This window comes from Nicotiana sylvestris, chromosome 4, assembly GCF_000393655.2.
Source record: "Nicotiana sylvestris chromosome 4, ASM39365v2, whole genome shotgun sequence".
NCBI classification, from domain to species: domain Eukaryota; kingdom Viridiplantae; phylum Streptophyta; class Magnoliopsida; order Solanales; family Solanaceae; genus Nicotiana; species Nicotiana sylvestris.
In genome coordinates this window covers 145,980,481-145,996,181 of record NC_091060.1, presented here as the reverse complement: position 1 = coordinate 145,996,181, position 15,701 = coordinate 145,980,481, and positions in this window count along the sequence as shown.

Here is a 15,701-nt window from a genome sequence, read left to right as displayed (position 1 = left end):
AAACTCTTCATCATTTTCATGAGGTCGGAATTGATCTTTCTTTATATCAAGTGATCTCACAATCATCGGGGTACTCAATGGATGTGCTTTATCCATATAGAATCGCTTTAAAATCTTTTCGGTGTATGTTGATTGATGGACAAATATTCCATCTTTCATATAATCAATTTGTAGACCAAGACAAAATTTTATCTTTCCAAGATCTTTCATTTCAAATTCTTTCTTCAAACAGTCTACTGTTATTGGAAGCTCCCCAGGAGTTCCAATGATATTTAAATCATCAACATACATGGCGATTATAACAAATTCAGATCCAGACCTTTTTATAAAGACACAAGGACAAATTGGATCATTCTTGTACCCTTCTTTCAACAGGTATTCACTCAGGCGATTGTACCACATACGACCTGATTGTTTCAATCCGTATAAAGATTTCTGAAGCTTTATTGAACAAGTTTCTCGAAAACTTTTATATGCTTCTGGCACTTTAAATCCCTCAGGTACTTTCATAAAAATTTCGTTGTCTAATGATCCATACAAATAGGCTGTAACAACATCCATTAGATGCATATCAAGTTTTTCTTGCACTGCCATATTTATGAGATACCTGAAGGTGATAGCATCCACTACAGGAGAATATGTCTCCATATAATCAATTCCAGGCCTTTGGGAAAACCCTTGTGCCACAAGTCGTGCTTTATATCTAACGACTTCATTTTTATCATTTCGTTTTCGCACAAAAACCCATTTATACCCTACTGGCTTTATGCCTTCAGGTGTTCGAACTATGGGTCCGAAGACTTCACGTTTTCCAAGTGAAGTTAACTCTGCCTGGATAGCGTCTTTCCATTTTGGCCAATCATTTCTCTGTCTACATTCATTGACAGATTTTGGTTCAAGATCCTCATCTTGTTGCATTATTTCAACAACAACATTATAAGCAAAAGTGTTATCGATAAAAATATTATTTCGGTTCCATCTTTTCCCGGTTGAGACGTAACTTATTGATATGTCTTCATTCTCATTATTTTTAGGTACTTGGACCTCCCCTAAGGTCTTATCATTTGTTACGTCTTGAGGCTCTTCTTGAGCCACTACCTTTGTGTTATGTTCACTTTGATCACTTGCTCTTTTTCTTCTTCGAGAATTTTTATCTTTAGAACCGATTGGTCTACCACGTTTCAAGCATGGCTTAGACTCATTTGCTTCAATTAATTGTCTGGCCGGGATATCAACTCAAATTGGAGCATTAGCAGCTGGAATATATGTCTTAGTCACCCTTGGTAGGTCAGTGAATGCATCTGGTAATTGATTTACAATATTTTGCGAATGAATAATCTTTTGAACCTCTTATTCACTTTGATTTGTTCGAGGATTTAAATGAGACAATAATAATGCATTCCAATCTATCTTTTTTTCAGTTGCTTATTTTCTCCCCCTAATGTTGGATATACTGATTCATCAAAATGGCAATCAGAAAATCTTGCCGTAAATATATCTCCAGTCATCGGCTCTAGATATTTTATAATAGAAGGAGATTAATATCCAACATATATCCCCAACCTTCTTTGAGGACCCATCTTTGTGCGTTGTGGTGGAGCAATTGGAACATATATCGCACAACCAAAGATCCTAAGATGGAAAATATTTGGCTCCTGACCAAAAGCCAATTGCAATGGGGAGACTTTATGATAACTTGTGGGCCTTATCTGCACAAGTGCTGCTGCGTGCAAAATAGCATGACCTCATACTGAAATGGGAAGTTTTGTTCTCATAAGCATTGGTCTAGCGATTAATTTGAGGCATTTGATCAATGATTCTGCTAGACCATTTTATGTATGAACATGAGCAACCGGATGCTCAATTGTTATCCCAGTTGAAATACAATAATCGTTAAAGGCTTGGGATGTAAACTCACCAGCATTATCAAGACGAATTGTCTTAATTGCATAATCTGTAAATTGTGCTCTTAACTTTATTATTTGAGCCAACAATCTCGCAAATACCATATTGCGAGTTGATAGTAAGCACACATGTGACCATCTTGTAGATGCATCTACCAAAACCATATAATATTTAATGGTCCACATGGAGGGTGAATGGGCCCACATATATCACCCTAAATACGTTCCAGAAATGCAGGGGATTTCATCCTAACTTTAATAGTTGATGGTCTAATAATTAATTTTCCTTGAGAACATGCAACACAAGAGAATTCCTTAAATTGAAGAATCTTCTGATTCTTCATTGCATGTCCATGTGAATTCTCAATTATTTACGCATCATATTAGAACCAGGATGGCCCAACCGGTCATGCCAAATAATAAAATTATCTTGATCAGTAAACTTCTCGTTTACTATGGATGTGTTTCAATCCTGCTAATACTTGTGTAGTATAAGCCAGAGGAAAGAGCAGGTAACATTTCAAGCACATATTTCTTACCGAATATTATTGTAGTAATATAAAGATATTCAATCTTTTCATCATTTGTAGTCTCAATATGATAGCCATTTTGTCGAATATCTTTGAAACTAAATAAGTTTCTTTGAGATTTACTACAATATAGTGCTTCATCAATAGCCAAATTTGTTCCTCCTGGTAGTAATAAATTGGCTCTTCCAGTACCTTCAATTAATCTTGTACTACCGGATATTGTATTAACATTCGCTTCTTTCATTACCAAATAAGAGAAATATCTCTTATCTTTTAAAATAGTGTGTGTTGTAGTACTATCCAGAAGACATATATCATCTTTATTAATCTTGAGTCCAACTGAAGACTGGGGAATTTTCATATTCTTCATAAAAAAACAAAAAATACATCATAAGAAATATGAAAGACAAGCGAAAAAAAACATTAAGAAATACATTAGGAATGTAGAAACTAGCAACACATGATGCATTAGGAAAATACACTCAAGAAAAATAAACTAGTTGCAAACATAAAAATAACAACTTTTATAGCTTCATTCCCCAGTAAGATGATTAGTTCTTCAGTCAATATCCTCAAAGAACTCTCCAGCTTCTAAATGAGTAATATTTGTTATGTCTCCAAAATCATCATCTTTATATGCAAGATATGCCTTAGAATCATATTTGTTTGAGGGACCTGCTTCATCATCATTATTTTGAAAGGATAAGTGTGCCTCCACATTATTTTCTTTTTTTCTAAGGGAGGCTTGATAAAGTTTGACAAAATGATCTGGCGTACGACAAATGTGTGCCCAATGACCATTCATACCACATCGGTGACACATACTAGTTTTACCTTTTGAATGATTAATTTGAGAACCCTTATTTTTTCTCCAATTTATTTCCACCATAATGACGATAATTGTTTCCTCCCCTACCATGTCCACGTTTACGACCATGTCCACGACCACGGTAATTATTTTATTTTCTTTCAAACTTATCATATGCTGCTACATCATTCACTTTCGGAAATGGAGCTGACCCAGTGGGACGAACTTCATGATTTTTTATTAATAGAGTATTAGGAAAATACACTCAAGAAAAATAAACTAGTTGCAAACATAAAAATAACAACTTTTATAGCTTCCCCTGAAACTAGCAACACATGATGCATTAGGAAAATACACTCAAGAAAAATAAACTAGTTGCTAACATAAAAATAACAACTTTTATGGCTTCATTCCCCAGTAAGATGATTAGTTCTTCAGTCAATATCCTCAAAGATGTCTCCAGCTTCTAAATGAGTAATATTTGTTAGGCCTCCAAAATCATCATCTTTATATGCAAGATGTGCCTTAGAATCATATTTGTTTGAGGGACCTGCTTTATCATCATTATTTTGAAAGGTCAAGTGTGCCTCCACATTATTTTCTTTTTTTCTGAGGGAGGCTTGATAAAGTTTGACAAAATGATCTGGCGTACGACAAATGTGTGTCCAATGACCATTCATACCACATCAGTGCCACATACTAGTTTTACCTTTTGAATGATTAATTTGAGAACCCTTATTGTTCTCCAATTTATTTCCACCATAATGAAGATAATTGTTTCGTCCCCTGCCACGTCCACGTTTACGACCATGTCCACGACCACAGTAATTATTTTGTTTTCTTTCAAACTTATCATATGCTGCTACAACATTCACTTCCGGAAATGGAGCTGATCCAGTGGGACGGGCTTAATGATTTTTTATTAATAGAGTATTATTCTGCTCTGCCACAAGTAGGTATGTGATTAACTCAGAATATTTCTTAAAACCTTTTTCACGGTATTGTTGTTGTAGCACCATATTTGAAGCGTGAAAAGTAGAAAATATTTTTTCCAATAAGTCCTCATCTGTGATAGTGTCTCCACGTAATTTTAATAGAGAACTTACTTTAAAGATAGCAGAATTATACTCACTTGCGGTTTTAAAGTCTTGCATCCTTAAATGTATCCACTCATACCGAGCTTTCGGTAATACCGTAAGTTTTAGGTGGTCATACCGATCCTTCAAATTAATCCATAATTCAAGTGGATCTTTTACGGTTAAATATTCAGTTTTTAAACCTTCATGTAGATGATGACGAAGGAAAATCATGGCCTATCCTGATTTGATGCTTCATTTCCTTGTATAATAGTATTTCCAAGTCCTTTAGCGTCAAGGTGAATTTCAGCATCAAGGACCGATGATAAATAATTCCTCCCGGTTATGTCAAGTGCCACAAATTCAAGTTTTGATAAATTTGACATAGTGAAAACTATCATAAAAGATGAATAAGTTAGAGAAATAATTATAATAATAAATAATTAATAAAAACAAAACGATTAAGGTAAAGAAATTATATCATGTTAATAATCTGCTATTTCATTTTATTCTTGCCATAAAGTAGAAATTACATACTTGTTTTATTTCACTTTATATTATTGATATATATGTGTTAATAGAATTGAACGTGACTAACATTTTTTATATGTTCCAATAAATATAACGTAATTAAACTATAAAATTATTGCTTGTCAATTCATTTCTCACAGTTCTTCAAAATGCCTTAAAGATATGTTTTGATCCAGGGAGTCCATGAATATTATAAGTATGTTATTAGTGCATAGCTAGTTTGATGACTTTGAGGTCCTCTAAGAGTTTAGCATGGAAGGAAATAGTTATTTTATCACTCCAATGTACTTAAACTATTTAAGATGCCCAAGAGCACAAGTAATCTGCAAACAATGAGCATATGATATGTACTGCCATAAATAAAATGATTATAATGATACATACCTTAATAAAATATGGCTCAACTTAGCGGGAGTTAAGAATAAAATTAGAGCTTCGTGCTGATAACGTGTAATAAAATAAAAGCAATGCTGTAAAATGTAAATAAGAAGAGATAGAAAGAAGGAAGAAGTCTTTTCTTCTTTCACTTTGGTGTATCTTTCCATTGCAATTACATAGCCTTTTATAGGCATAAAAAGTAAAGATGATGGACATAAAGTAGGAGATTTAATATTTAAGCTATTCACAACATGGTCGTCCAAAGTAGCATCTAATGTACAAACTACGCTATTCACAACATGGACATCCAATGTAGTATTCAATGTACAAACTATTTATAACAAGCACCACGTTTTACATATCTCAGATAAAACTAGTGGAGCCAGTTTGGGTCCTAGCTGTTATTTGGGCCGTCCTCTGTGTATGGATCAAGCTATAACGGATCATACAAGACCAAGTGCACAAATATGATAAAAATTGCACGGGGCACCCTATTTGGTTTCTCCTATTTAACTTATACCGATTTTTTTAAAAACTTTTAACTTGTACCCATTTTTTAAATAACTTCCGCCCCCTTTCTCCTCCTCCTCCTCCTCCTCCTTCTTTCTTCTACTGCTGTTTAAAAATAAATTATAAATAATTAAGTGAGCTGGTATAAACAAAATGATAACAATTGATAAACATCTATCTAATTACCTGAAATATGTCAAATGCTGACATCACAATGAAAAGTGATGTCTTGATATTTTATTGCATGTTTCAGGGAAGAGGCACTGCAATCACGAATTGGAGTTTGTATGTTTATAATTAGTAGTTTAATGACAAAATATTCAAACTACAATTGAATTTGGGAAGTAGGTAATTCATGTACGTACCAATAGCAGTTTCATTTTTAAAGTGCATGATTTGGGTAACGTCTTGCCAGATCCCTGCAACTCGTCATAGGTTTAGATAGCAAAAAAAGAATTGATGAAAAAATTGAATTTAGTTCATTTTACAAATGAACTAAAATGAACTACAATAACTTCAACTCTAGAGCTGAAGTTCGCCAGTTACAAAACAAAAACTTCAGCTCTAGAGCTGAAGTTCGCCAGTTACAAAAACAAAAACTTCAGCTCTAGAGTTGAAGTTCGCCAGTTACAAAAACAAAAACTTCAGCTCTAGAGCTGAAGTTCGCCAGTTACAAAAACAAAAATTTCAGCACACTTGGTTCAACACACTTGCTACTTCAGGTCTGTCTACTAGAATGCTGAAGTTATGCGAAAAAGCGGGTACACTTACAATTTTTTTACAAATCAGGCACAAGTTAAAACGTGACACAAAAAGCAGGTATAGATACAAATACCCCACAAATATGAGCTCAGAGTCCATCTATTAAAATAATTACCTAACTAATAAAGGTAGAATTCTTGCAATACAAAGAAGACCGGTCAATCATAGTAGATGGTTGGATATTATGTGTGACTTCATCTCAAAGTTTTGTGAAAATTGTAAGCATTAGAGACATAACATTTCCATAGGTTTCGAGTTCAAATCCCGATAACGGCGCAATCCTTAATAGAGAGTGTTTCAAGGAAAGTATACTACATGATTTTTTATCCTTTTTAAATATCCATGAGAACTTTGGTGAATTCAAGAAAAGTATAGTTAGTTGACTAGTTGATGCTTTCTGAAGTAGGGAAAGTTGGGACTATTGTCCAAACTTTAGATTTTGATTTTGTTTATGTTTGAGCTGTATATAGAAGTACTTTGGTATATAAAAATTTTTAATTACCAAAAATAAAAGGATTGGCATTTCTACGTACATATAAAACTGCACTAAATGCTATAATTAAAGCTCTTATATATTAATCTCACAACCACACTAGCCTAAAAGGAAACAGTATGATGATGAAACAATTCTATCAATGCTTGATAAATCTTTGGGAGGATCCTAAATTAGATATCAATAAGATTAAAAAAGAGATTCAACCAAGAATAAAGAAGATACATTTGCATGAGTGCTGACATATTGCTACAAAAAAGTCAGAAATGACAATAATCTTATGTGTAATTAGATGGTTCTTGTTATGTTCTAGAATGTAGAAATCTTCACAAGATCATGATTGCCTGTTTTACTAATTAAAAAACATAAATGGTCGGCTGCCTGTCAGATACCAACGGCCTTCCCAAACATTAGCTAGAAATCTTAGATCCCTGAAGACTAAATAAATGTTTATCATTTGTTAAGTATGTTCTCATTTTTTTAAGTAAACACAGTCAATCAATTTGTCGATTTTTAATCTTCTTTTAATCTGCTGAACGGATTTTTAACATTTGCTGACCTTTTAATTATAGGACTATTACATACCTCAGATAAAAACTTGTCCAGCTTCTAGCTGTTATTTTTTTACATGTTCGGCTGCGTAAGATCTAAGAATAAAGCCAGCACAGGTGAAGTCGTTGCCCATGACTGCATATTGACTCATGGAATCAATAATCCTAAGACCCATTAAAAGAGAAGCGTTTTTATTCCCTTCATTCAACCCTTTTATGGTTTTTTGTCAAACCTTTTCTTGAGTGCGAAGTTGATGTTCTAATCCAGTGGACTCATATGGGCCGCTAGATATCAAGATGAACTGTTCTAATCCACTATACTCGAATAACCAACTTTAAATTCGAAGTAAATACTACAAATATATTCTACATGTTTAGCATATATATTTTCATTTTGATTCTTATTATTATTTTTCATATATCTGTGAATAAAAAAAAAAGACTTGTGCTAGAGTAAACCTCTTTAAATGCGGCTTCCACTTCTAGAAATGGAACATCAAAAATTGAATGGAAAGGTTAATTATAAAAAAAATATCCAATGTAATCCTGTAACATGTTAACCAGAGATTTCTGTATTATTGTGCTGAATTTAATTACTAATCTGATGGTCTACTTCCATTTGGTTATCTCTTTTTTTAATGTTATATCTTCACCATAACATTAAACGCAAAATTGCGATTAGCTAATCATGTTCTTCGATACTGGAGCAAAGGAAAACAATTTGACAAAATGAATACAGCTGACCACGTGAAAATTTTATGCAATCCTCTGAATTGTAATTAAGATCATGAGCACCAAATTTTCTTTGTATAGAATATTTTCACAAAAGTTAACAATGCACAATAATAAAAGAGTACTCCATTTTCGATAATACCATGGTATTCCTAATATTTGTACCAGGACTTCTAATAATATGTAGCATATGCAATCACTCACACTTCCCTTTACTTATGCCATTCTTCATATATTCATAACAAAAACAACATGCTCATAACAATTCTAGCCTCAAAAGCCGACTCAATATCACAATGCACACATGGCTTGAACACCCAACGTGAGAAGTCTAATAATATTATCTATCCCTCTTAAAACCATGTGCCCTTACAATAAAAACAAGAGAGTAAGTTGAATCCATACATTCGAATCTCATGATCAAATATAATTTAAGGACTCATATATATCAAAGAAATCTCTCACTCCCACAAAGAAGTCACATGCATGCAAAAAGTACCATATGCTTGTCCATAATGTAAATCTCCACTAATATAGGTGTCACGATCCAAAACTCATCCCGTCGTGATGACGCCTATCGTAGAACTAGGAAAGCCTCAACTCAACGCAATCCGAAACCACAATACTATAATCAAATCATTTGCGGAAAAACTTTCATCATTTTAAATAAATCGTTTAAGACATAAAAGAAAGATTCATATTACGATATAACCATCCTAAACCTAGGGTGTCACGGAATACATGAGCGTCTAAGGTGAATACATAGTGTATTAAAGTGTCTAAAGAGGCAACTATAATACAACTGAAAAATGAGAAGGAGAGCACATGCCTGCGAACACCATGCAGATACCTCAGCAAACTCCACAGCCTGCAACCTCAATCAGCGACTACCACTGGAGCCAAAAGTACCTGGGTCTGCACACAAGTTGCAGGGGGTAACGTGAGTACACCAATTTAGTAAGTAACAAGTCCAACCTTCGGACTGATAGGTAGTAACGAACGCAACCTCAACAGAAAATAGAAATAAGTTGTTTAGTAAAGTAGGCATGCTGTTCTTTTAGGAATACAGTTCAACAGTGAAATAAATACAGGTTTGGACAATGTAAAATATAAGGCTCAGCTAACCCTGCATGCCAATGCACAGAATGTATGAAATGTACCATGTGCTCCCACCCTCAACTGCTCAATCACTCGGTACTACATATGGCCATCCGGCTGTAACGATCCGGCCGATCATTTTAAGAATTTACTCCCCGATCCCCTATTAACTGCATTCCCCATATATGTTTCTGCTATTATGAGTTGCCGGGAGGATTTATTTGGAGTTTCGGAGAGTTTTGTGACACTTAGTCCCTAAATGAGAGTTTAAGTTGTAGAATTTGGGCCGTAGTTGGAGTAGTGTAAAGACAATCTCAGAATGGAATTCCGACGATTTTGTTAGTTCCGTTGGGTGATATCGGGCTTAGGGGCATGTTCGGATTGGGTTTTGGAGGTCCGTAGCTAATTTAGGCTTAAAATGCTGGAAGTTGAATTTTTGAAGTTTCCGGTTCGATAATGAGATTTTGATATCGGGGTCGGAATGGAATTTTGGAAGTTGCAATAGCTCCGTAGTGTTGAATGTGACGTTCTTGCAAAATTTCAGGTCATTCGGACGAGGTTTGATAGACGTTTTGATCGAAAGCATAAATTGAGAGTTTTTTGGAGTTCTTAGGCTTGAATCCGATGTTAAATTGGTGTTTTGATGTTGTTTTGAGCGTTCCGAAGATTGGAACAAGTGTGAATGATGTTTTAGGATTGGTTGGCATCTTTGGTTGAGGTCCTGGGGGCCTCGGGTGTGCTTCGGATGCTCAACGGATCATTTTTGGAACTCAGAGAATTGCAGAAAAAGTTGTAGCAGTCAGTTCTGGTTTCTTCTTCGCGTTCGCGAGTGGGGTCTTGCGTTCCGAAGAGGTGCTGAGGCTGGTAAAGGGTTAATAGTTCGCGTTCGCGAGGCTGTGGGATCTTATACCTACGCGTTCGCGAAGGTAGTCCGCGTTCGCGTAGAAGGAGGGAAGTTGGTCATCGCGTTCGCGACTTGGGCATCGCGTTCACAAAAGAGGAAAGCTGGACCAAGCGGAGTTGTGCTTCGTAAATGCAAGGGTCCTTCCACGTTCGCGAAGATGGAGTTAGCTGGGCAGAATATAAAATTTCAAAGTCGAAGATTTAGTCATTTTTTGTGAAAACTAAAGCTTGGGAGCTCGGATTTGAGCGAGTTTTTGAGGAATTTTCAGAGATATCGATTGGGTAAAGATTCTTAACTCCTTTTCTTATAACCCATTAATCTAAACATGAATTCATCATTTAATTTCGGAATTGGGATGAAAATTGGAGAAAAGTCCTTAGACATAAATTTTGCGTTTTGATTGGGGATTTGATATTGGATTTGGATAATTTTAGTATGGTAGACTCGTGAAAGTATGAGAATTCTGAAAATGTAAATTTTACCAGATTCCGAGATGTGGGCCCGGGGGCATTTTGGTCATTTTACCTAATTCCGCGTATTAGCTTAGAATTTATTTGTGGAATCAGTTACTTGAAGTGATATTTACATTATTCAATTGAATTGAATAGATTTGGGCAATTTGAAATCGAGTACTCATGGCAAGAACGTAGTTTCGGGTTGATTTTGATCCTGTTCGAGGTAAGTGACTTGCCTAACCTTGCGTTGGGGAAACTCCCTTTATGATTTGGTATTATTGATATTTGAAATGCGTTGTACGTGAAGTGACAAGTGCATACTTGTGCTAATTGTTGAAAATTTCCGGTTTTCATTAAGTAATTATAATTGTGTTTCTTTTCCTGTTTATATTACTTGCAATTTAAGCCTGTTGTTAGCTTAAGGAAGCATGCCTAATTGACTTGATTGCTTTACTTGCTCAAACTTCCTTATTTGGATTATGTGTAGCATGCCAGGCCAGAAATACTTATTTTACGTTGGCATGGAATTTGAATTGAATTGTCTTTCTTCGTGTTGTTGTTGTGTATTTACTTTGGGACTACGAGACGGTATCCCGGGAGATCCTTCCTGTGTGTTTACTTTGGGACTACGGATTGATATTCCGGTAGATCCCCCTTCACATTTACATTGGAACTACGGGACTGCACCCAGTATATTCCCCCTGTACTGGATATTTACATTTGGGACTACAGATCGGATTTCTGGTAGATCTCCGCGCATTATGAGTTGGACTACAGGACTGCACCTGGGAGATCCACTAGATATTTATATTTGGGGACTACAGGATGGTATCATGGGAGATCCCCGGTTGTTATCTCTGTGTTGAGCTATACTCCTTTCCGTGATTATTTTGTCTCTGTTATAGTTGATGGTGTTCTTTCTATTCTGTGTTCTTTCTTACTGTTGCACTTAGTTGTACGGTCTCATTCTATATTGTTATATCTTATATTTCTTTTAATATCAGTAGGGCCATGACCTTCCTCGTCACTGCCCGACCGAGGTTAGGCTTGGCACTTACTGAGTACCGCTGTGGTGTACTAATGACCTTTCTGCGCATGTTTTTCATGTGCAGATCCAGGTACTTCCACTCAGTCTTATTACTCTTGAGGCAAGGCGCTTTTGTAGAGGCTTCGAGGTATATCTGTCGCGTCTGCAGACCAAAGAGTCCCTTTCTATTCTCAGTACCAGTATAGCCCTTATGTATTTTCCTTGTTGATAGATATTTCTGGAGTTAGAGCTTTTTATGTAAACTCTTATCTTGTGATTCATGGGGTTCCGAATTTTGGGAGCGTTAGGTTGAGATTCCATTACTGTTATATGCCAGGCAACATCTTAAACACTATTTCATTTTGCTATATCGGTTTTTAATTATTTTCTTTTCGCAATTGTTCTTTTTCCGCATTTGTTAGGCTTACCTAGTCGTAGAGACTAGGTGCCGTCACGATAGTTCACGGAGGGCGAACTGGGGTCGTGACAAGTTGGTATTAGAGCTCTAGGTTCATAGGAGTCATGAATCACAAGCCGGTTTATTAGAGTCTCGCAGATCGGTACAGAGACGTCTATACTTATCTACTAGAGGCTATGTAACTGTTAGAAAAATTCCACTTCATTTGATTTCCTTGTCGTGCGAGATTTTTGATATCACAATTCTAAACTTCTACCTTCTATTCTCTCATAGATGGTGAGGACATGCTACTAGAGATGATCAGGCACCCACGTCCCCTACTGGAGCCGTTAGAGGCCGGGGCCGGGGTAGAGGCTGAGGACGTGCACGCGGTACAGCCAGAGCACCCGCGTGAGCTGCCACTAAGGTACCACCGGAAGTTCTAGCTGGAGTCTAGGCACCTGGTACGCCTATTGCTACTACCACTTCAGCGCTTTAGGAGACACTTGCGCAGTTCATGAGCATGTACACTACTCTGGCTCAGGCAGGGTTGCTTCCCTTTGCTGTAGCTACATCTCAGGCCGGGGGAGGAGCACAGACTCCCGCCACCCGCACTCCTGAGCAGCGAGTACATGTTGATCAGGTTCCAGAGATTATTCCTGTACAGCTTGCAGTACCAGATAAGCCCGAGGACATGGCAGCGGTTTTCGAGGATGAGCAACTAAGGCTTGAGAGGTTCAAGAAGTACAAGCCTTTTGTATTTAGTGTTCTAGCATCAGATGATGCTCTGGGATTTCTAGATAAGTGCTACCGTATTCTCCATACCATGGATATATCAGGATCGAGCAGGGGTTCCTTTACTACCTTCCAGCTTCGAGGAGCCGCTATGAGTGGTGGCACATCTATGAGTTAAATAGTCTGGATGAGGCTGCTTCCTTGACTTAGACTCAGTTTTCAGATATGTTCCTGAAAGAATATATTCCTCATAGCATCAGGGACGCATGGCGTACAGAGTTTGAGCATTTTCCACAGGGTACTATGATTGTCTCGGAGTATGCCGTCCGTTACACTAGCTTGGCTAGAGATGCCCCACCCTTGGTTTCTACTATTCGTGTGAGGGTTCGCCGGTTTATTGAGGGGCTTATTCCCAGCATCAAGTCTAGAATGGCTCGTGATTTGGAGATGGATATTTCTTATCAGTAGGTGGTGAGCATTGCTAGGAGGATAGAGGGTATGCATTCTAGGGACAGAGACGAGAGGGAGGCCAAGAGGTCTCGAGAGTTGGGCTATTATTTTGCTGCCCGTGCTCCAGCTGCAGGTCATCATGGTAGGGGTTATATGAGTCGCCCTATTTATTTAGCTCTTCCAGCAGCCAATAGTATTCCAGCTCCTCCTAGGCCTCAAGAACCTTATTATACACCTCTAGTATCTAGTGCGCCTCCTGCGCGGGGTGCTTTTAGTGGTCGGTCCATCAGACTTGGCCTGAACCAGTCACAGCCGCCACATCCTCCCAAAGCTTGTTTTGAGTATGGTGATACATGTCATATGGTGAGGGATTGCCCCAGACTTAGGAGGGGTGCACCTCCACGGACTTCTCAGCCACAACGTGCCCCGCAAAGTTCTCAAGCTATGGTTACAGCTCCAGTTGCTACCCCACCTGCTCAACCAGGTAGAGGTAGAGGTGGGGGATATAGAGGTCACCCTAGAGGGGGAGGCCATGCCAGATATTATGCCCTTCCTGCCCGTACCGAGGTTATCGCCTCCAATTCTATCATCACAGGTATTGTCCTGGTTTGTCATAGAGATGCATCGGTTTTATTCGATCCAGGCTCCACCTATTCTTATGTGTCTTCTTATTTTGCTTCGCATTTGGGTGTATCTCGGGATTCTTTGAGTTCCCCTATTTATGTTTCCACTCTTGTGGGAGATTCTCTTATTGTGGACCGCGTTTATTGGTGGTGTGTGGTTGCTCTTAGTAGTTTTGAGACCAGAGCTGATTTATTATTGCTCTGTATGGTAGATTTTGATGTTATCTTGGGCATGGACTGGTTGTCGCCCTATTATGCTATTCTTGATTATCACGCCAAAACTATGATACTGGCTATGCCAGGTGTACCGCGTGTTGAGTGGAGGGGTGCTTTAGATCACACTCCTAGTAGAGTTATTTCTTTCCTTAAGGCTCAACGAATGGTTTAGAAGGGGTGTGACACATATCTAGCTTATGTGAGAGATGTCAGTATTGATACCCCTATAATTGATTTAGTCCCAGTAGTATGGGAGTTTCCTAACGTGTTTCCAGCTGATCTTCCAGGCATGCTACCCGATAGAGATATTTTTGGATTGATCTGTTGCGGGGCACTCAGCCCATTTCTATTCCTTCGTATTGTATGGCCCTTCCTGAGTTGAAGGATCAGTTACAGGAATTGCTTGATAAGGGTTTCATTCGGCCCAGTGTATCACCTTGGGGTGCTCCTGTCTTGTTTGTGAAGAAAAAGGATGGTTCTATGCATATATGTATTGATTATTGCCAGTTGAACAAAGTTACAGTGAAGAACCATTAACCTTTACCCCATATTGATGATTTGTTTGACCAACTTCAGGGCGCACAAGTGTTTTCTAAGATTGACTTGCGCTTAGGTTACCATCAGTTGAAGATTCGGGAGCCAGATATCCCGAAGACTGCTTTGAGGACTCGATATGGTCATTACGAGTTCTTTGTTATGTTATTTGGGCTAACCAATGCCCCAACAGCCTTTATGCATTTGATGCACAGTGTGTTCCGATCATATCTTGACTCGTTCATCATTATTTTTATTGATGATATTCTGGTGTATTCTTGGAGTCAGGAAGATCATGAGCAGCACCTGAGGACTATGCTTCAGACTTTGAGGGAAAAGAAGTTATATGCAAAGTTCTCAAAGATTTTTGGTTAGATTCCGTGGCATTCTTCGGCCACGTGGTATCGAGTGAGGGTATTCAGGTGGATTCGAAGAAAGTGGAGGCAGTGTAGAGTTGGCCCAGACCATCCTCAACTACAGAGATCCGCAGTTTTCTTGGCTTGGTGGGTTACTACCGTCGTTTTGTCAAGGGGTTTTCATCGATTGCAACCCCTAAGACCAGGCTGACCCAGAAGGGTGCTCCATTCCAGTGGACGGAAGAGTGTGAGGCGAGCTTTCAGAAGCTCAAGACAGCTTTGACTACAGCCCCAGTTTTGATCTTTCCTACAAGTTCAGGGTTTTATACTGTCTATTGTGATGCCTCAAGGATTGTCCTTGGAGCGGTATCGATGTAGGACGGTAGGGTGATTGCCTATGCGTCTAGACAGTTGAAGGTACATGAGAAGAACTATCATGTCCATGATCTCTAGTTAGCTGCTATTGTTCATGCCTTGAAGATCTGGCATCATTATTTGTACGGTGTGCCTTGTGAGATTTATACTGATCACCGGAGTTTGTAGCATTTGTTCAAGCAGAAGGACCTTAATTTGTGCCAGAGGAGGTGGTTAGAGCTGCTGAAGGACTATGATATCACTATTTTGTATCACC